The sequence below is a fragment of the Rattus norvegicus genome, chromosome 5, assembly GCF_036323735.1.
Source record: "Rattus norvegicus strain BN/NHsdMcwi chromosome 5, GRCr8, whole genome shotgun sequence".
Taxonomy (NCBI): Eukaryota; Metazoa; Chordata; class Mammalia; order Rodentia; family Muridae; genus Rattus; species Rattus norvegicus.
This window is the reverse complement of record NC_086023.1, coordinates 27,305,217-27,327,646: the sequence shown is the minus strand read 5'-3', so window position 1 is coordinate 27,327,646 and position 22,430 is coordinate 27,305,217. Positions and strand designations below refer to the sequence as shown.

Here is a 22,430-nt window from a genome sequence, read left to right as displayed (position 1 = left end):
GTGCTCCCTCCCCGTGTCTGGGAGTCTGGGAGGCCCTGGAAAGCACAGTGGAAGGAGGAGGAAGAAACTCACCATTCCCACAAACACCACTTTTAAGGATGAGACGTGTGGGGTGGAAAGGGGGTGTGGCTTTGCAGAGACTGTAAATGGAAGGGGAAGGTTGCTCTCATGGATCCCGTGTGACTCTGACCTCAGAAACCATGCATTTAGCTTCAGGCAATCAGCTCTATTTCTGTTCACAGCAGATAAATTTATACCATGGAGAATTCCTCAAAGGAACCAGAGGGGTTGGATGCAAAACTCATCCTTAAGCCTCAATAATTAAGACAGCGTGGTATCCCTGCGTGCATGGACTCAAGTGGATGCGATGAGTAACGAAGGTGGAAAAGTGTAATCCGAAGAGACAAAATAAAGCCGTCCAAAAACTGTGTGGCAATGGCCGTCGGCCTTCTGGGAAGCAAACACATATACAAAGACACCTCCCTTGGTACAGAGGATGAACTGCAGATGGATGGAAAATTTACATTGTGTGCCAACTGTGCAGGAACAGGCAAGTAAACCATAGCACTCAGAAGTCTGAGACAAGTGGGTGACAAGTTTGAGACCAGCCTAGAATATATAGCACTACTCTGTCTCAAAACAAATAAAAGTTAATTAAATAAAAGCCTTCAAATTTTAGAAGAAAATAAGGAAGCCATATAAAATTCATTAAGACCACAATAACAAGTCCTCCAACCAGACAAAAACAAGATGAGGAAAAATGTTCTACAGGGAAAAAGTCTAAAGGTAATTAAGGAAAACTGAGAAATGTGTGTCATCCATATAACAGAAAGCCCATCTCCATAGTAAAAGTCAGTATGGGAAGAAACCACCATAGTAAAATAATAAAGAAAACTATGAATAGAATAGAAAGAAATCACAAATTCCATTCAAATATATGAAAAGATTCCTCATAATGTTCATGATTAAAAAACTGGAACATAAAAACTCATCGGGACATTTTGGTCAACTCTCAGAACCTTGGAAGTGGGAGGATGAGTTCACTGGAGAGGTAGACATTCCCAGGGGTTATTGCCAATAGTGGACATCATAGCACAGACCACCCCATGTCACTACCTCAATGACAAATAGTTTTTAGTTTATACAAAAATTCCATTCCGGAAAACTTACTTTGAAAATATAATTGTCCCAATACAGAGGGATGCAATACAGAACATTACTCACAACGGCAGAGTCTGCATACCGAAACCTTAGAACTAGAATAGATATCTATTTATAGAGGATTGTGTTTACAGTTAATGTTATATCCACATAATTGGTACCATGCATGCGTTAAAGAATGTAAGGGTAATGCTCTGGTAAATGAAAAGATGTGCTAAAAACGTCAATGGCAGAAATGTCAAAGGCAGAACCTCATAGTTAGCACTATGCCTTCAATATCCAAGAACATGTACTTGAATATAAAAGTACGCACTTCTGGGATTGGAGCAATGGCTCGGTGCCTAAGAGCACTTTTTACTTTTGTAGTGGAGCTCGGTTTTGTACCCACATGACAGCTCACAGACATATCACCCCAGTTTCAGCTCTACTGATTTCCATGGGCACCAGGCACACACACAGTGCACCTACATACATGCAGGCAAAACGCTTAAGTACATGGAATAAATAAATATAAAAGAAGGAATATGGACTCCTGTCGTCTAACATACTAAAAGATAAAAAAAGAGACTCCTCCAAAATCCAAACCTAACAGAAATCTACCCTAGTGGGAATGAGGGGTGTAATGGGGCTGAAATTCCTTAGTAAGTCTGTTTATATTGTCTCCATTCACATGTAGTGTGATTGGATCAGCTATTAACAATTTCTCAGGTACCACATATGTCAGTCACACTGAAGTATGTCCAATTTTAATCATTTATCAGATAGTCTTCCTTCGGGAAATCAATACAACACTCAAAACTGTTCTGTACAAGTTAGCCCACCTTTCTCTTCGGGGCATGTTCCTACTATGCCTTTAAACCTGATGGATTTTGTCCTTCCGCTTGAGGCAGAAAATAAATGCCCATGATGATGAGTGTGCTGAAGGCTTGGGGTGTTTTGTCAACAACATGGAGACTGTCTGTTTACTACTTATGCTGGGCGCCTGTCTCACAGACACCAGCTTTCCTTAATGCACCAAGTGCAGTGTTTTACTCTGGGTCACTGTTCCCAGTCATCTAATAACATCAAAGACAGCAGCAGCTGCTAGTCTAAGCTAAGAGTGACTGCCACAAGCTGCCTGCTGCACTGTGATGAGTAACATCATGGTTCCTTTGTCCCTGCCTGTCACTGCTTTTGCAAGCCTCTTCATTTAAGACATAATGATTGAGAACCTGTTAATGCTTTCAGAAAATATAAACATTTTGAAATTGCAACTTAGACGAAATGACATTAAGTCTGTAAGCAAGTTGCTGTAGGCTATCTGAAGCCCTGAAGCCAGTCTCCTGGCTGGTGGGTCAGTTTCTAGGTTGGGAGGAAGAAGGTCGTTGGGTGAAGCTAAATGTTTATTTTATTTATTTTTGGGGAGTAGGGGGCAAGGTTTCTCAGTGTAGTCTTGGGAGTCCTGGAACTCTATAGAGCAGGGTATCTTTGAACTCCAAGATTCGCCTGCCTTTGCTTCCCCAGTGCTGAGGTTAAAGTTATGTACCACCACTGCCTGACTTGGCTTTTCTGTTTTGTTTTGTTGCTTTCATTTTGTTTTTATTTTATGTTGTGGTGGTGTTTATACAGGTATGTGTGCATGCCACATACGTGAACGGATCATTCACGGTCCAGGAAAGGGCATTAGAAATCCTGCATCTGGATTTTCAGGTGCTTGTTTGCCGCCATATGACTGCTGGGAATCGAACCAGGGTCCCGTGGAAGAGCACTCAATGCTATTACCTGCTGCCTATCTCTTGCCTTAGAAGTTGGATCTTCTTCAACAATCCTCTTGAACAGTCTTGGCACTTGTAGCTGCTGCCTCTGCTTGGAAGTTTCCACCCTGTTTCTTTAAACATTGTCCTTCACCTTCTCCTTTAGGGCTGACCTTAAAGTTTGCCTCTTGGGATGCATTTCTATGATCTCCTCCCATCCTCTGAATTTATTTTCTCAACAGAACCAAGCCACTGTCTGAGTGAGCTTCATTGATTCATTTCTCGTCATGTTTGTCCCTCTTCTCAGCACTGTGAACTCCAGGAGAGTAGGGACCATGTCTCCTTTGCTTTCCAGAATACTCTTGTGCCTGAAATAGTATCTGATCCACAGAAGGGCCTCACTAATACTACTTCCATGAATAAGTGAATGGCCAGGGCCCAAGTCAGACGGAGTGATTTTTATTTTAAACACAAATATCTAGCATATGAAAATGTCTTTAACAAATGTATATTATGTGAGTAAAATCATTTAAGTAATGCTGACATTAGACATTTCTGCTGTCTTTTGACCCTCTCAGACTGTCTCAGAAAAGGAAGCTTCACCTTTCCGTGTTTAATGGTTATTCTTTTCTACTATATAGCAACTTGTAAGTCATTTCAGATTTATTATAAATCTAAAATATATAAGTCAATTAAGTTAAATGTTGCACTATAAAAAAATCAATTTACGAACCATTTATTTCCCTTTCTGTGCATCAGTTGGTTTGCCTGCATGTGTGTGTGTGTGTGTGTGTGTGTGTGTGTGTGTGTGTGTGTGTGTGTACCACACGTCTAATACACACAGGCGACAAGAGGCTGCTAATTCTCCCTGAAGTGGAGATGAGAATGCTGGGAGACATCACATGGGTGCTAGAAACTGACCTGGCGTGGTCTGCGAGAACAGCAAGTGCTCTGAAACTCAGACTGATCTTCCCAGGCCTGTTTACAGAAATTTTAAGCTCTTTCAAATCTGGATAAAAATAGTTTTCTCATCTGACTTGTTTAAAACTTCAGTGTACTGGAGTTAAGGATGTTAACTGGACTTAAAGACATATATTTAAATTAAAAAGCTCTCACTTTAAATTAAGACGACCAGACTCATTTTTTAGGCATGCACTTTCTTGAGGATCCACAGAAACTGCACAAAGTGAATTTATTTTCCCCCAATAACTGATTTAAAAAGAAATTCTAATGGTTTATATAGGAATGGTCCCCAAAAGCTCATAGATTTGCATGCTTGGTCATCAGGGAGTGACACTATGCGGCCTTGTTGTAGTAGGTGTGGACTTGTTGAAGGAAGTGTGTGAGGGTAAGATTTAAGGTCTCCTGTGCTCAAGCTACACCCAGTGTGGCACACCATCTCCTCCTGCTGCCTTGGGATCAAGACGTAGAACTCTAAGCCCCTTCTCCAGTATCATGCCTGCCGGTGTGCTGCCATGCTTCCTGCCCTGATGATAATGAAATAAATCTCTGAATCGTAAGCCAGCCCCAGTGACATGTTTGCCTTTATAAGATTTGCTGTGGTTATGGTGTCTCTTCACAGCAAGAGAAAAAGCTAACTAAGACAATTGTACAAGACTGTCATTGGTAATGAAATTCTCTTTATTACAATTTTTTCTTTATTTTATTTTTATTATATTTTCCTTTGTTTCTGATATTGTAATTTCATCATATCCCCTTCCCTTTCCTTTTCTCCCTCTACCTCCCATGCTCCCCGTTTGCTGGCAAATTTATGGCATCATTTTCACACACACACACACACACACACACACACACACACACACACACATAGACATACACACCCTGACTTGTCCGATAATGTCACATGCATGCTTTTAGAACTGATAATTTTGTATTGGATAAGCAATTGGTGTTCTCTTCCCTGGGGAAGTCTATTTTTCCCAAGAGTGGCAATTCCCTGCCTCCTTATTAAACATAGAATTTTTTTCTCATTCAATGTAATTGGAATATAGTTTTCCCTCCCTCTGTTCCTCCCAGTTCTTCCCCATCTCCCCTTCCCTCCCCTCCAGAGAGCCACTGTTTTCTGTCTCTCATTAGAAAAGAACAGGCTTCTAAGAAATAACAGAAAAACACAATGAAGTAAAATACCATAAGACAGAATAGAACCCATCATATCAAAATAGAACCCAACAGGGCAAGCCAACAGGAGGAAAAGAGCCCCAAAAGATTTTATTTCAATTTCAGATGTCATTTTTATAGACACGTAAACAGATGTCTTAATTTTACAAGCATCTAGGTTAGTATTGACTTAGTGGATGTTAACTGTGACACAACACATGTAAACCACTGGTGCTAAGTATTAAGCATTATTTGGAACAGTTAAAAGTACTGGCACACGGGTTTCAGGAGACTGAGTTGTTTTTAGGAAGAACGATTTGCCCTTTGAAGGCAATCTTTCCTGAGGGAGGAAGTTACAGGTGGCCACCAGGCTTTGGAGAAAATGGACAGCCCTTTTGAATATTTAGAAATGTTCCAAAAAGATGTTAGGTGACTTTCACATATTGGGAACTGACAACATGCCCTCTAAGGGTTTGTGCCAACTGCCTCAAGCTTTACGGGACTTCTGACGTGACTAATTCTGTCATGTGACTCTTCTGCTTCATGCTGTCTGCATTCTGAAGCCATCCCTTGGTGACTAGGTACCTTTGAATTGAGACCAATGCAAATCTTATTTTTATTAAGTTTACCACTAATCATAATGCCAACCACTAACAAATGAAATCCCTAAGACGACAGAATCTTATCTATCTGAGAGTGTCTTGCTATAACTTCGGTTTGAGGGATTTTCATGTCAGTCTTCTTGCAATCGTGCGACTTAACAAGATTCTGTTTCCTTCCATTCCCGTGATTACAGACTAAGTATAGTTGTGGTAGAATTTTGTCACAATGAAGGTATGTATAAAGTCACATTTTAAAATAAATGAAATTGCAGCCCTGCTGAAGGCTGGTGTCTATGTAGTAAGTCGCTAGAATAGAAATATTTTCTTGGAACACACGTTCTTGCCTCTCCTGTTTGGACAGGTATTGAAGGTTGTTTTGGAGTTTACATCAAAAATCTATCAACAGTAGAGACATCTGAGTTGGGAGAAGCAAAGAAAATTGAAAAGGAATTACTATCTCTGTCTCCAACAAGACAGAATTGTGAATTTGTAGCCTAAATTCATTCTCTTCCCTTAAACAGGCCAATCAGAAACACTACCTTTGCAGACTTCAGTGGAGCATGCCTACATAGCAGTTAGTTAATATTACCAAGCACTTAGAATTTCTATAGATTTTACCCAAGAACGTCAAGGCATGCACACACACACACACACACACACACACACACACACACACACACACATGCGCACACACACACACACAGGCACACACACGCACACATACACACAGGCACACACATATGCACACATACACACAGGCACACACACACAGGCACACACACACAGGCACACGCACATATGCACTCACACACATACACAGGCACACAGGCACACAGGCACACACACAGATACACAGGCACACAGGCACACACACACACACATACACACACACACACACACACAGGACAGTTAGAGCAGCTGTATCCACTGGAGTTCCTTAATATGTTTTCAGAAGAACAAAACAGTCAGAATTATTTTAATAATATTAACATCTTTTGGCTTGTTTTTACTGCATTGCCATTTGCATCCATGAATAGACAGTGGCACAAAGCATACTCGACATTATGCTCCCACCTTTCCGTGCCCTAGGTGTTAAATGTGTCAGTTTCGCCAAAAAGGAATCCTTGACGGAACAGTAAAAGTTAGTGGAGTTCTAAAATCAGGGACTAGACAAGGCTGCCCACTCTCTCCCTACTTATTCAATATAGTTCTTGAAGTTCTAGCCAGAGCAATCAGACAACAAAAGGAGGTCAAGGGGATACAGATCGGAAAAGAAGAGGTCAAAATATTACTATTTGCAGATGATATGATAGTATATTTAAGTGATCCCAAAACTTCCACCAGAGAACTACTAAAGCTGATAAACAACTTCAGCAAAGTGGCTGGGTATAAAATTAACTCAAATAAATCAGTAGCCTTCCTCTACACAAAAGAGAAACAAGCCGAGAAAGAAATTAGGGAAACGACACCCTTCATAATAGACCCAAATAATATAAAGTACCTCGGTGTGACTTTAACCAAGCAAGTAAAAGATCTGTACAATAAGAACTTCAAGACTCTGAACAAAAAATTGAAGAGACCTCAGAAGATGGAAAGATCTCCCATGCTTATGGATTGGCAAGATTAATATAGTAAAAGTGGCCATTTTACCAAAAGCAATCTACAGATTCAATGCAATCCCCATCAAAATACCAATCCAATTCTTCAAAGAGTTAGACAGAACAATTTGCAAATTCATCTGGAATAACAAAAAACCCAGGATAGCTAAAACTATCCTCAACAATAAAAGGACTTCAGGGGGAATCACTATCCCTGAACTCAAGCAGTATTACAGAGCAATAGTGATAAAAACAGCATGGTATTGGTACAGAGACAGACAGATAGACCAATGGAACAGAATTGAAGACCCAGAAATGAACCCACACACCTATGGGCACTTGATTTTTGACAAAGGAAGCCAAAACCATCCAATGGAAAAAAGATAGCATTTTCAGCAAATGGTGCTGGTTCAACTGGAGGGCAACATGTAGAAGAATGCAGATCGATCCATGCTTATCACCCTGTACAAAGCTTAAGTCCAAGTGGATCAAGGACCTCCACATCAAACCAGATACACTCAAACTAATAGAAGAAAAACTAGGGAAGCATCTGGAACACATAGGCACTGGAAAAAATTTCCTGAACAAAACACCAATGGCTTATGCTCTAAGATCAAGAATCAACAAATGGGATCTCATAAAACTGCAAAGCTTCTGTAAGGCAAAGGACACTGTGGTTAGGACAAAACGGCAACCAACAGATTGGGAAAAGATCTTTACCAATCCTACAACAGATAGAGGCCTTATATCCAAAATATACAAAGAACTCAAGAAGTTAGACCGCAGGGAAACAAATAACCCTATTAAAAAATGGGGTTCAGAGCTAAACAAAGAATTCACAGCTGAGGAATGCCGAATGGCTGAGAAACACCTAAAGAAATGTTCAACATCTTTAGTCATAAGGGAAATGCAAATCAAAACAACCCTGAGATTTCACCTCACACCAGTGTGATTGGCTAAGATCAAAAACTCAGGTGACAGCAGATGCTGGCGAGGATGTGGAGAAAGAGGAACACTCCTCCATTGTTGGTGGGATTTCAGACTGGTAAAACCATTCTGGAAATCAGTCTGGAGGTTCCTCAGAAAATCAGACATTGAACTGTCTGAGGATTCAGCTATACCTCTCTTGGGCATATACCCAAAAGATGCCTCAACATATAAAAGAGACACGTGCTCCACTATGTTCATCGCAGCCTTATTTATAATAGCCAGAAAATGGAAAGAACCCAAATGCCCTTCAACAGAGGAATGGATACAGAAAATGTGGTACATCTACACAATGGAATATTACTCAGCTATCAAAAACAACGAGTTTATGAAATTCGTAGGCAAATGGTTGGAACTGGAAAATATCATCCTGAGTGAGCTAACCCAATCACAGAAAGACATACATGGTATGCACTCATTGATAAGTGGCTATTAGCCCAAATGCTTGAATTACCCTAGATCCCTAGAACAAACGAAACTCAAGACGGATGATCAAAATGTGAATGCTTCACTCCTTCTTTAAATGAGGAAAAAGAATACCCTTGGCAGGGAAGGGAGAGGCAAAGATTAAAACAGAGACTGAAGGAACACCCATTCAGAGCCTGCCCCACATGTGGCCCATACATATACAGCCACCCAATTAGACAAGATGGATGAAGCAAAGAAGTGCAGGCAGACAGGAGCCGGATGTAGATCGCTCCTGAGAGACACAGCCAGAATACAGCAAATATAGAGGCGAATGCCAGCAGCAAACCACTGAACTGAGAATAGGTCCCCTATTGAAGGAATCAGAGAAAGAACTGGAAGAGCTTGAAGGGACTCGAGACCCCAAAAGTACAACAATGCCAAGCAACCAGAGCTTCCAGGGACTAAGCCACTACCTAAAGACTATACATGGACTGACCCTGGACCCTGACCCCATAGGTAGCAATGAATATCCTAGTAAGAGCACCAGTGGAAGGGGAAGCCCTGGGTCCTGCTAAGACTGAACCCCCAGTGAACTAGTCTATGGGGGGAGGGCGGCAATGGGGGGAGGGTTGGGAGGGGAACACCCATAAGGAAGGGGAGGGGGGAGGGGGATGTTTGCCCGGAAACCGGGAAAGGGAATAACACTCGAAATGTATATAAGAAATACTCAAGTTAAAAAAAAAAAAAAGAACAACTAACATAAAAAAAAATGGGGTTCAGAACTAAACAAAGAATTCACAGCTGAGGAATGCCGAATGGCTGAGAAACACCTAAAGAAATGTTCAACATCTTTAGTCATAAGGGAAATGCAAATCAAAACAACCCTGAGATTTCACCTCACATCAGTGAGAATGGCTAAGATCAAAAACTCAGGTGACAGCAAATGCTGACGAGGATGTAGAGAAAGAGGAACACTCCTCCATTGTTGGTGGGATTGCAGACTGGTACAACCATTCTGGAAATCAGTCTGGAGGTTCCTCAGAAAATTGGACATTGAACTGCCTGAGGATCCAGCTATACCTCTCTTGGGCATATACCCAAAAGATGCCCCAACATATAACAAAGACACGTGCTCCACTATGTTCATCGCAGCCTTATTTATAATAGCCAGAAGCTGGAAAGAACCCAGATGCCCTTCAACAGAGGAATGGATACAGAAAATGTGGTACATCTACACAATGGAATATTACTCAGCTGTCAAAAACAATGACTTTATGAAATTCATAGGCAAATGGTTGGAACTGGAAAATATCATCCTGAGTGAGGTAACCCAATCACAGAGAAACACACATGGTATGCACTCATTGATAAGTGGGTATTAGCCCAAATGCTTGAATTACCCTAGATCCCTAGAACAAACGAAACTCAAGACGGATGATCAAAATGTGAATGCTTCACTCCTTCTTTAAAACGGGAACAAGAATACCCTTGGCAGGGAATAGAGAGGCAAAGATTAAAACAGACACAGAAGGAACACCCATTCAGAGCCTGCCCCACATGTGGCCCATACATATACAGCCACCCAATTAGACAAGATGGATGAAGCAAAGAAGTGCAGGCAGACAGGAGCCGGATGTAGATTGCTCCTGAGAGACACAGCCAGAATACAGCAAATACAGAGGCGAATGCCAGCAGCAAACCACTGAACTGAGAACAGGACCCCCGTTGAAGGAATCGGAGAAAGAACTCGAAGAGCTTGAAGGAGCTCGAGACCCCTTATGAACAACAATGCCAAGCAACCAGAGCTTCCAGGGACTAAGCCACTACCTAAAGACTATACATGGACTGACCCTGGACTCTGTCCTCATAGGTAGCAATGAATATCCTAGTTAGAGCACCAGTGGAAGGGGAAGCCCTGGGTCCTGCTAAGACTGAACCCCCAGTGAACTAGATTGTTGGGGGGAGGGCGACAAGGGGGAGGGGAACAAAAAAAAGTTAGTGGAGTTATTTAATCTTGACCTCAAATGCACACCTTTAATATCCTATGTGAGGATATAGTAATCCTTCAGCAGACTAGAGTATGTGTTGCTGTGTGGTTATTCTCCAAGAGTGGGCTGGGCGAACCAGCTCTTTATGTGGAGCGTCCTTTATATGAAAGGTTCATCGAAGGACAAATTACATTCGAAATGTAAATAAGAAATACTCAAGTAAATAAGAAAAAAAGACATATTACAAATATTTAGCCATGCATTTTTCTTCAGAACGACGGAAGTGACCCTGTACTCCTGGGGAAAACAAGCAGTAGTGTTTGTAAATTAGCTAACACATACAGGAGCCTATGAGTCAGAGGAGCCACAGTAGCTCCTACTGAGCTCCTAAAGTGCAAGCTACAATGAGTAATGCAGTCTTTTTTTAGGGTAAGCGAGCATGCGTATTAACTGCCCACAGAGAGCTCTTTGGAACATTCAGACACGCCCAGAAGCATGGCCCCTGGGATTCAAGCATCTGCCACTCCGCCTTTGCCTGCGTTCAGCAGCTCTCTCGATTTGTTTCTTGTAGCCTCAGTTGCTAGGAGTTTAGGGTTCTTTATCCATGGCAAGTCTGTCCCCCTGCCGGGGGTGGAGGTTGAGATAGATGCTAACTTCCCTTCTCTCTCAGCTTGGAGAGAGGCTCTTGGAGGACGCTGAGCCTTGCACTTCGCTCCAGGACTCTGGCGGGATGAGTATTAACTGTCCCAGTCCTTGTCACTAATCTGCAAAAGTGCTTCAAAACGTTCATCCTTATAAATGTGCAATAGTGCTAGGGTGATCCTCAGAGATCCCCATGTTGAAGGCTTGGTCCCCATCCTGTGGCACTATTGGGAGGATGCAGAAGCTTCAGGAGGTAGGACCTAATGGGAAGAAGTTAGTCTACCCCGGTATGCACTTGGCAGGGGTGTTGCCTCCTGATTTTCCTTTGTTTCCCATCCCCAGGAAGGTGTGAAATTCTTGCGTGTGGAGCACTAAGCTGCCACATGCCCCAAACATGAGTTATCATGGGCCTCTAACACCATAAGCCCAAATAAACGGTTCTTCCTTTAAACCTGAATGTCTGCAATATCTATCTCGGTGATAGAAACCTGTCAAAACTTGTCTATGAAAACCAGCCACTTAACTCTCCTTTATAAATTCATGACAACTTAATCTTTTGCTTACTGTTAAGTTTCTAAAATTTCCATCTTGGCACATCCCTGGGGACTGTGGTGTTCTCTGCCATTGTCAGGGACCCAAGAGGTTCCCAGAACCCGACAGGGATATTAGCTGAAATACCCAACAAAGGGGAGATAGAATCTGTAGAAATCATATCGAGTGGATGGGCATGGCCCCCTGTTGAGGTAGGGTGTTACCCACCAAGGGCAAACATATAAATCCAGAATTGTTCCTGTCAAAAGGAAATGCAAGGACAATGAGTAGAGCAGAAACTAAAGGAAAAGCCATCCACAGACTGTCCCTCCATCCCATCTGCAGACACCAAACCCAGACACTGTCGCTGATGTCAGGAAGTGCTTATGGCATGAGCCTGGTAGAGCTGTTCCTTGAGAGGCTCTGCCAGAGCCTGACCAATACAAGTTTGGATGCTTGCAGCCAACCATCCGACTGAGCATAGAGACCGCAATGGAGAATTAGGCGAGGGACTGAAGGAACTAAAGGGCTTGGCAACCCCATAGGAAGAACATCAATATCAACCAACCAGGTCCCCCAAAAGCTCCCAGAAACTAAACCACTAACCAAAGAGTAAACATGGAGGGTCCAGCTGCATATGCAGCAGAAGATTACCTTATCTGGCACCAATGGGAGGGGAGGCCCTTGGTCCTTTGGAGCCTTGACAACCCAGTATAGGGGAATTCTGAAGCTCTGAGGCAGATGAGTAGGGGAGCACCCTCATAGAGGCAAGGGGAGGGAGAAGGGATAGGGGGTATGTGGAGGGGAAACTGGGAAGAGGGATAACATTCAAAATGTAAATAAAATAACCAATAAAAATAAAGAAAAGAGAAAATAGAAAACTGATATTTGGAACTTTTCTCCGTGTTAATTCTTTCAAGGTGGGCTCTTGTTAATGGCCTGCTACTATTCAATAAAGAAAATTTTATTTTTAAGTAAAATGTTTGCTTATATAAGCACCAAAGTAAGATAGAATAAGGAAAAGCATGGTAAAATATAAGTTATTGTTTGAGCAAGCACTGATTTGGCTTCTCTGAATAAATCATTGTGGTTTAAAAAAAAAGAATAAGAAAAACGTGTAGTCTTTGTTCTTGAATAACTTTGAATCTCAGAGTCTGAGAGCAAAGTGAGTACTCCTATAATACCCTGGAATGGTTCCCAGATAAGAATGTAGACAGTAGCCACAGAGGGCTTGGCAGGGCTCTGGACAGTGGGCCTGGAGTGGCATTCTTGAGGGAACCTAGCCTTTAAAGTACCATAGGTGATATTTGTCCCTAAGTTACCTAGCCATGTGTCGTCAGCATTTCTGTAAATGTCCATGTTCGGCTGACTGTCTGCTATTCTCAGAAACTCCCTGCTTGCTCCGATCAAAGGGTCTGGAATGCTCTCTATTAGCTCTTTATTGTCCAGTGCCCACTTCACGTCTCCAGCCTTTCCTGTTCCTTTCCAAGCACAGCACTTCTTTCCCTAGGAATCCCACACGTGTATATCATAGCTTTCTTTTCTCACGGCCCCCACCCCCCACACAAACTTCTGTCACAGTACTTGCAGACAGAATTACTTCCACGGTGGCTATTCTAGGGAGAGTTCATGAACAATATGCAAAGCTGGGCTCCTCTCTCTCTCTCTCTCTCTCTCTCTCTCTCTCTCTCTCTCTCTCTCTCTCTCTCTCTCTCCCTCTCACTCAGGCATTTCACCTGAATCTTTCTGCATCCTCCTCAGTATTCTTAAGGAGAAGACGTTTCTAAAACACCAAAGGCATCTTTGATACCCTCTCTTTGTCCTACCCCCACTTATGTCCCATAAGGTTAACATACCCTATTTGCTAACCTTAAATTTAAGTCGATCTGCTAGCTTAAGTTCAAATATTTAAATATATTAATGTATTATTATAATGTAATATATTATTAATAAATATATTAATCAGAAATCTCCAAGCGTTTCTATTATTTACATTCTAGTTTCAGTCACAAGAACCCGAAGAACAAAACACCCAAAAATCCCTCAAATTTAAATTATACTCATAATACCACTTCTCGGCATTTTGGCTAAGATCAAGTATAAATTATACTAATAATTTCTCAACTAGTTTCCTAACACCTCCCTTTAAGTTTACATCTATTTTCCAGACATTCCAGAATTACAGGCTATATTCTGTAAGGTTGATCAAAGAATGAAAGTATCTTACGTCCAAAACCCATTTTGCGTACCTAAGACACCGTATAGCACAGCTCCACATCACAGCCCGCTGTGCAGTGGCTGAGTCTCCTCGTCTTGTGGTTAACCTGTGGCTCTGGTTCAGGGCGGTTCTGCTGGCCTTCATAAAAAGTAATGTTAAGGCCACCTATCCTTAGTGTGAGCAAAGAGCACAGCTCATGTTGAAATACAGTTTCAACTGAGTTGTCGTAATATAAATCATACAGGTACATTGTTATGTGTTTTGTGACTACAGAGAATTGACTGAGAGGAGAGACTGGGTACATGGTATCAGATTCAATAATGTTTAATTCAAATGTCCGCCAAGACTCCCTGTTCTGGGTCAGGCTGGCCCCTGGCTCTGTAACAAGGAGGAAAGAGAACAGCAAAACAGAGTACCCTAGAAAACGGCAAAAACGTAAAGCACTATTCAAAGGTGATTACTGTTTGCCCCACAGTATCCAAATGCTTACAGTGGAAGCAAAAAGCTGGAAGCCCACCCAGGGCTTCTGTTCTGTTGGGAAATCTCTCAACTGGGGACTTTAGAATGACGGAGCAGGGCTTTCCCACTCATTTCTGCTGCTTTGGGTAAGCTCCAGATTCGATTATGTTGTCTCTGCTGTCTGCTTTTGTTCTTTTACTTCTGTTTGCCATGTGCTTAATAGACTCGTTCATTTCAAACCAGGAGTATGACTACATTAGGTCATTCTCCAAATGGAATAGGGTGCATTTTTGCTCTTGTGCCATTATAAAGTGAGAAAAAGAAAACATTGGAAACCACGGATTGTCTGTATTTTGCTTAAAATATAAATTCAATTGAATCTCTCCTTTGCTCAAAACCTTACAATTGTTCTTTGTTTTATTAAGTCTAAACGTTTTTTAAGTTGACCAGATACTCCACCTTGACTAATCTTTTATCCCTGTGGTCAAGAACCTGACTGAAAGCGGAGTACCTTTATTATGCCACGGACTCTCCGAGGATGCTGGCATCTCAGAGTCTTCACCCTTGCTATGCCTGGAACATCTTACCCAGTAGCTGTGCGGCCAACAACTTTCCCTCCTTAAAGACTGTGCCCCAAACAGCCATTCATAAGTCATGGCCTGTTTCATCTTTAAATTTGATTATCTTTTACAATTTTTAAACTCCTTTTAAAAAGTTACTGGGACATAAAAATCATACATGTTTATGGGAGTCCATGTGATTCTGAATGTATTATACATTGTGCCATAGTTTAAAATCACTTGAAACATATGTGCCTCATTTGATATTTATCCTGGTGAGAGGCGGCACTCAGAAGAGTCCTTTTCTCGCTGTGCTGATGTATGCTCACTGGTCCCAAGCACCCTCACTGCCTCTCTTCTTTTCCATGGCACTCACCGAGTTCAGAATCTTATTTATATGTATGTGTTCACACACAGACACAATGTGGTTATTGTTTCCTGCCTGCTCTTCTCGGTATAATGTTCACTGATGTATCCCAAGCACTCCTAGGTGATACCTGTGATGGCTTTCAATAAACATTCACAGAGCGGATAATAGGCAGTGTGTTACGGAGCATTGGTCTTCACTCAAGCACGGATTCCCTGAATACACAGATCTGAACCGTGCAGCGCTCTTCACTCACTGTCCAGCCAAGCAACCGAATATCACTACACAATAATTGTGGACAAAGGACCCTCGCCTTCCAAGGAATTTTTCGTGGCAGTGAAAAGGCATTACTCATGAACGTTCTGCCCATGCTCACAATTATTGGTGGATTTATGTTTTACTGACTCTTGTTTGAATGTTAGCTATTTGGTGCAACTTGCTTTGATGGCAATCACGGGTGACAGCAGTTTTGTATGTGAATGGGCCGAGTACTGTAAGTACTACCGTAATTCTTCAGTGGAATAGACTGCAGAATAATTTATGTTGATGATGACGGGTAAGGAGCGGGAGAGGTGGGGAATAATAGTATTCCTAGGTGAAATGTCCTACGGAGCATTATTTCTAGAAAGAGAAAATTTCTGGAATCTCAAGCTTCTAATACATTTTTTTTGCTTGACATGTCTTTTCATATGCTTGTCATTTCCCTTTTTATATTCCAAGGCCTTAGAAAAATAGCTGCATTTGCCTTTAGGGCCTCTTGCTTTTTATAGAACTATGTGAATCTTTTTACTAATTTACGAAGGCTCAACATAAAAAGTGGCATACAGCTCATTTTTCGTGCCTATCAACATGGTGGAATCCAGGTCCTGTGTGTGAGAGATGCCTAACACAGCTTGTGACTTTAAGAATTGTATCCCGCATGGAGAGGCAGAAATTTAAAATGAGAAATTTAAAATAGAATATTAATATTTTCATATCTAATGAAGGAGTATTTGTTGTGAGTAGACGAAAGGAGAGTCGCTGAGGTAGCGCTAGTCTGTCCACGAAGTCGTGCAGTTAGTAGCAGTTGCTTTGTGTGTTGAGGAACAACCAAGTGGTTCTTCAGGATCAGGCAATGAGAAAGCTGAGAGCCAGGCAACACGGACTACGACACGCTCTCTGCGGCTTCCTAGGTGGCTGGAGCATAGAGGTGAGGCTGAAAGAGGTGACTGCAGGGTGGGCGGGGCTAACAGGCCCAGCCTGGAAATTAGACTGGAGACAGGGCTACGAGGATCTCTCAACAGGCTACAAAGCACAAACTTCCTTTGAGGCGGAAATGAGCCCACTCTGAAAAGTTGTTTCACGTAACGTGACGGCAGTGATTGACTGAACATACCCTGAGTAACGGAAGCTTCGTTAATCTAATAAGCTGTGCGTATTTAATAATAATTAATAAGACACCCACAGCTTACCCCATACCTAATGATAGAAGATTGAATGCTATTTACCTAAAGTCAAAAGTAAAGGCAGGGTATCTGCTCTCATCATATCTATTCGGCGCTGAAAAAAAAAGAAAAAGAAATATAAAAGTTTCTGTTTTCATTGCGCAGAAAACCCCAAAGAAATCCTTGAAAATTAACATCAAACTATTAGAGGGGCTGGAGAGATGGCTCGGCAGTTAAGAGCACACTCTGGGGGTTGGGGATTTAGCTCAGTGGTAGAGCCCTTGCCTAGGAAGCGCAAGGCCCTGGGTTCGGTCCCCAGCTCCAAAAAAAAGAACCAAAAAAAAAAAAAAAAAAAAAAAAAGAGCACACTCTGCCCTTCCAGAGGACCCAGGTTCAACTCCCAACAACCATATGGTAACTCATCACTGTAAGTAACTTCAGCTCCAGATAATCTGATATCTGCACAGAGAAACACATGGGGGCCAAATGTGTAAATTATAGAAATAGTAAATAATAAAAATAAATAATTTAATAAAGTCCATCTTAAAAAATTCAGGAGAGGGTTGGGGATTTAGCTCAGTGGTAGAGCGCTTGCCTAGCAAGCACAAGGCCCTGGGTTCTGTCCCCAGCTCCGATAAAAAGAAAAGAAAAAAAAAAGACACAGAGGGAGGCTTTATACATTAAAAAAATCTTAAAAAAAATTCAGGAGAAAAGAAATGGGAAAATGTGTCATGCTCGAATGCTGGATATGATGACAGTTTATCCCAGACTGATCGTGATCTAAATATTAAAATTCATGTTTCAAATTCCAAGCTTGGGGTTGTTGTTGGCATTGTTTGTTTGGTTGATTCGTTTTGACAAACCTGACAAATATACTCTAAGATTGATATGAAAGTGTAGAACAATCTTCAGTAGCGCCAACGATCTTGACAAAGTGAAGCCGGGCAGCTCATACTTCCTCTGTCACTGGAAATCATCACTCCAAGGCTACTATAGTCAAGTAGAAACACGTCAACCGATGGAATAAAACCAGGTTCAGATATGAATGGACCATGGTTGCCTGGTGTCCATAAGGGAAGCAGGACCATTCAGGATGGGCGAAGAGCGTTTAGCCATGATGTTGGGGCAATCCGAATGGGAGAAGACGTTGGATGTGCCTCACGCCACATACACCGAAAAGCTTCAATATGCAACACACATCTCAATGTAAATCTCTTAGAAGACAACATAGGGACTCTGGTTTGTGACACTTTCTAGGGTATGAAACCAAAAGCACACGTCTTGAAAGAATAGAAATAATAAACGAGGCTCCATCAAAATGGAAACCTTTGTGATTTATGGATTTCCGTTGAGAAAGTGAAAAAACAACTATGGAGTGGAGAAACATTTTATATGACAGAGAAACCGTACTGAGAATATACCCATGTCTCACACAATTCAGTAATTTAAAGTCAATTAAAAGTCGACAAAGGATCTAATATATATTTTACCACAAATATACATAGATAACAAGTACAGAAAATGGTTTTCAGTATCATCTGTCCTTAGAGAAATACAAAGACACAGCAAGACACTGCTCTCTGTAACAGCCACGATTTTAATTTAAAATACAATGACAGAAACCTCAAGTGCGTGAATAACTGAAGACCTGAAGAAACTGGGACCCTGATACCTTGCAAGTGGAAATATTAAATGATTCAGCAAGTTTAGGAGATAATTCAACAGCTTTTCAAAATGTTCAATGCAGACTTACCACATGACCCAGCAATTTATTCCTAGACATGTATTGCAAGCATACAACACCCTTACAGAAGTATTACTTGTCATCAAGATGGCTCAACCAGTAAAAGTGCCTGCTACCGAACCTGACAGCCTGAGTTCACGTTCTGGGACCCACAGGTTAGCAGGAGGGTGAGGCTCCCACAAGATGTTGTCTCACCTCTATGCATGAGCTATGGTATGAATGTGCATGCACACACATGAAGTAAAAATAAAAGCCCTCAATATCGATGATCACAACAGTATTACTCATACTTGTTCAAAGTATAAAGCACGCAAATTCAGGCAATGGAGAAACAGACTAAATGGTGATGTGCACATACCATGGAATGTTATTCAATAATATGAAGGAACCAGATACTGGCACAGGCTCTCATGTGAATGAGTCTTGCAAACATGTTAAGAGAGAGCAGTCAGGCACGCCTTAAGGACTGGACATTGTATGATTGCTCTCGTAGGTATAGCAAGAATCAGAAAGTGCATGCATACAGAAGGTAGATTTCCGGTGCCTTCTAGCTCTAGGATGGGTGGAGAAAGTAATGACTAAGGTAGCTGCCAACAGGAGTTGAATCGCTTTGTATGGAAAAGAAAAATATTTGAGGCAGGGACTCGGACTTCTCACGCTGCCCTTGAACTGGCTATGTAGCTGAGGATAGCCACAAACTTCTGTCTGTCTACCTTTGCCTCCAAAATATTAGGTTGACGGGTTTGCATCGCTATGCTTCATTCATGTTCTCCTGGAGTTCAGACTCAGGACTTTATACACTCAAGACAAACATGTTTAGACTACGCTACCAGCGCAGTCCTAAATACATGTCTTTAAAAATTAGGTTTTAGCAATGGTTGCATGTCGCTGTACTCTAAAACCCACTGATCGCACATTTGGATTGGATGAATTATGTGATATGTAAATTGTATCTTCAAAAAGCAGTATAATAAAAATTAAATTTAAGTTTAAAAATAATCCTGGGTGAGAGAAGGAGGAATAATTTCCCTTATATTTTTGGAAATTTTCCAGGATGCTCCAATACATTTCTATCATTTATTTTTAAACCTAAAACTTCTAATTCCTATTCAAATTAAAAGCAAATGATGTGTACTAAAGAAGTAATTTTCTCCAAAGACAACCATGCAGTGTATGAATGCGCTAAGCCCTGCTTAGACCAGCGCATAAGTAGTTGGGAACCTCTCCTGTCCTCTGGGAAAGAACTGCTGAGGTCCCAACCAAAGCGGCAGCTCTAGGGATGGAGAGAAAAATGACGAAAGTTTGTGAAACATTAAATAGTCACTTAAAATTTGAGACCAACTATGAACCCAGGAACATCAAAGGAGGTTTATGAATTCTATCAGTGTTGCTATTTGGGACAAATATGTGAACAGTAAAACATTTTATGATCTTAAAATATTTGAAAATCACAGAAAATGGATATTTTAATTCAAAGCTAGTTTTTGATTAAGGAGATAATGGTCTTCATTCATAACCAGGTAGACAGTCAGGATTTCTGATCTGACATCTGGCCTTGAAGTTTATACTAAGCTATCCTCATGTGCCATTAGAGGGCTTTGGAACACTGAGCAATCTGATTCTTGACTTCTTATTTATATAAGGAGAGGCTATAAAGAAATGATTCTCTGAGGGTGTTGCTGGGACCATAAGCATCAACAATATGTGTGCTTCTGTGTAGATATACGTATTCTCAGACCCTATCCTGCACCAAAGAAATGCAAATCCCAAGAAGTGGGCAACCATAGTGTGTGTGTGTGTGTGTGTGTGTGTGTGTGTGTGTGTGTGTGTGTGTGTGTGTATGAGGTACATGTGGTATTGTGTTTGTGGTGCATGTGTTTATAGGGGTGTGTGATTTGTATGTGGGATGATATATATATATATATGTATGTATATATGTATATATATGGAAGTATATATATGTATAAGCACTATGTGTGTGTGCATGCATGTTTATGCATGTCTGTTCACAGAGGCCAGAGGAGTACATTGACTGCCCTGATTTGTGCAACCACTGCCCTCACAGCATCAGGATTAGAGACACATGTATGGCCATGTGTGGCCTTTACATGGGTGCTGAAATCCAGACACAGGTCCTCATGCTTGAGTCTCAAGAGCGTCTACTGGGCCATTTCGCCTGCACCTCAAGCATTCTCATCATTAAAATTCTTCTGTAGGTTCTGAATCATGTCTGTTTGGGTCACAATGATGTATAACACTCCCAATATTCCCTCTTAGATCAAAGGCAGTAACTATGAGCAGAAAAGTTCACAGAGGATCTAAGCATCCAGAGGAAATCTCAGGAGCTGATACTTGCCCTATCAGTGTACAACAATGCTCATCACAGGGAAGCGGAAAATTCTAGAAGATGAAAAGGTAGAGGAGTTTGCAATATTGTAGACTGAGGGGCCAGCAAGAACGTGAAAGTGGGAAATGTACAGTTTAATCATCATCGGAGAAGAAATCACGACATAGGCAGGAAAGGAGGTTGTGTTGGGCAGCCCTCATGAGTAGATTTGGTTGAGTAGGAAGGACAGTCTCAGATACAGAATACTAGCTGCTGTGCTTTCGATGTGTTTATTATTTATTATTCTTGGGATTAAAATGATCATTATATACAGCTATGTTTCTGAGGAAGAGGCTGTTAAAAATTAAGAAACACACATTAGAAACTGCCAGAGCAGGCAGGAACAGAGCTTGGCAGCCATGCATTCAATGAAGGCATGCTCACCTAGACACGCTCAGGTGTCCGTCCTAGGACAACAGCCGAGAACAGGCTCCTGCTTTCAAGATACCTGGGAGCTTATGCCGAATCTTGTGTAGACTCTCTTTCAGAACTGACTACCTTTGCAATGACTTAAAATCCATTTGAACGCTGTCCTATGCTGTTGCTTTTCCAGTGTTCTCTTCATCAAAACCTTATTCAAGTTAATGGAGAAGGAAATTCACAATTCCTTCCAAAGCCTAATGAGTCTGCAGCTTAGGGCATTAGAATTACTCCTTTCAACTAACGACGTTTCAGCTGAGCTGGCGTTAGCTTAGCACCCCGGCTCTTTGTTTTCACATTCTTAATACCTTAGAAGCAAAAGTTTCTAAAACCCAATGTACTATTGAGACAGTGTAAGTTACTTTATGACTACACATTCTAGAATTCTTCAGGAGTGAAGAGAATTTTGAAAACCCTTTAGAATTGTTTTTGAGCCTCACAATAACGTCCTCGCATCTCCAGCTGGCCAACGTCATTGCTTACTTGCTTGCTTGGTTTTTTTGTTTTTTGTTTTTGTTTTTTTTTCAGATGGTCCCAAAGAAACACTTCATCCAGGTTTGACCTCGCTGGGAAGCCTCTTTCTCTACCTCTGCTTGAAGTAAACAGTTTCTGATGTGAAAGGAGCTTGTGCTGACCGAATACTAGGTCAGAAGTCTCAGAGAAAGCAGACAGGGCTGTAGCTCTGCCCGGGATGCCTTAATATTCCCCGGACATTCATTTATCTGCCTTCTAAAGTGTACTTCAGGATGCGCTTTCCAATAATAACAGGCACCGGGGCATACCGAAACACAGTCAACTTCGACTTCTTCCTCACAGCTTCTAAACACCCAGAGTCAAGAAAATGATGCATTAGAAGGAATCCAAGTCTAGAAGATACTAGCGAGTTTTATTTAACATTTGGGGGGGCGGGAAATGATGACACTATAAGTCTAAGCAAAGGCACTTAACAAACTTTTCGCAAAACCTCTTGCAGCCATTTGAAATAAGAGAAACACCATTAAATATTAGTGTAAATTGTGTGAACCCTTTTGTGTGAGGCAAACGGTTAAAAGATGATTATAAGCTATTAGGCAAGATTTTAACT

At 41.5% G+C, this 22,430-nt stretch overlaps 1 protein-coding gene and 1 long non-coding RNA gene across 8 annotated transcripts in view; one reads left to right on the top strand and one right to left on the bottom strand.

Annotated features, from left to right (window-relative positions):
* Positions 1-22,430, bottom strand: part of Clvs1 (clavesin 1) — a 294,395-nt gene that overhangs the window by 74,003 nt on the left and 197,962 nt on the right. The gene's annotated exons all lie outside the window — the stretch shown is intronic.
* On the top strand, positions 20,689-22,364 carry LOC134486920 (uncharacterized). Its single transcript, XR_010066488.1, has 2 exons — positions 20,689-20,955; positions 21,875-22,364. It is a non-coding gene; the product is annotated as an uncharacterized LOC134486920 (long non-coding RNA).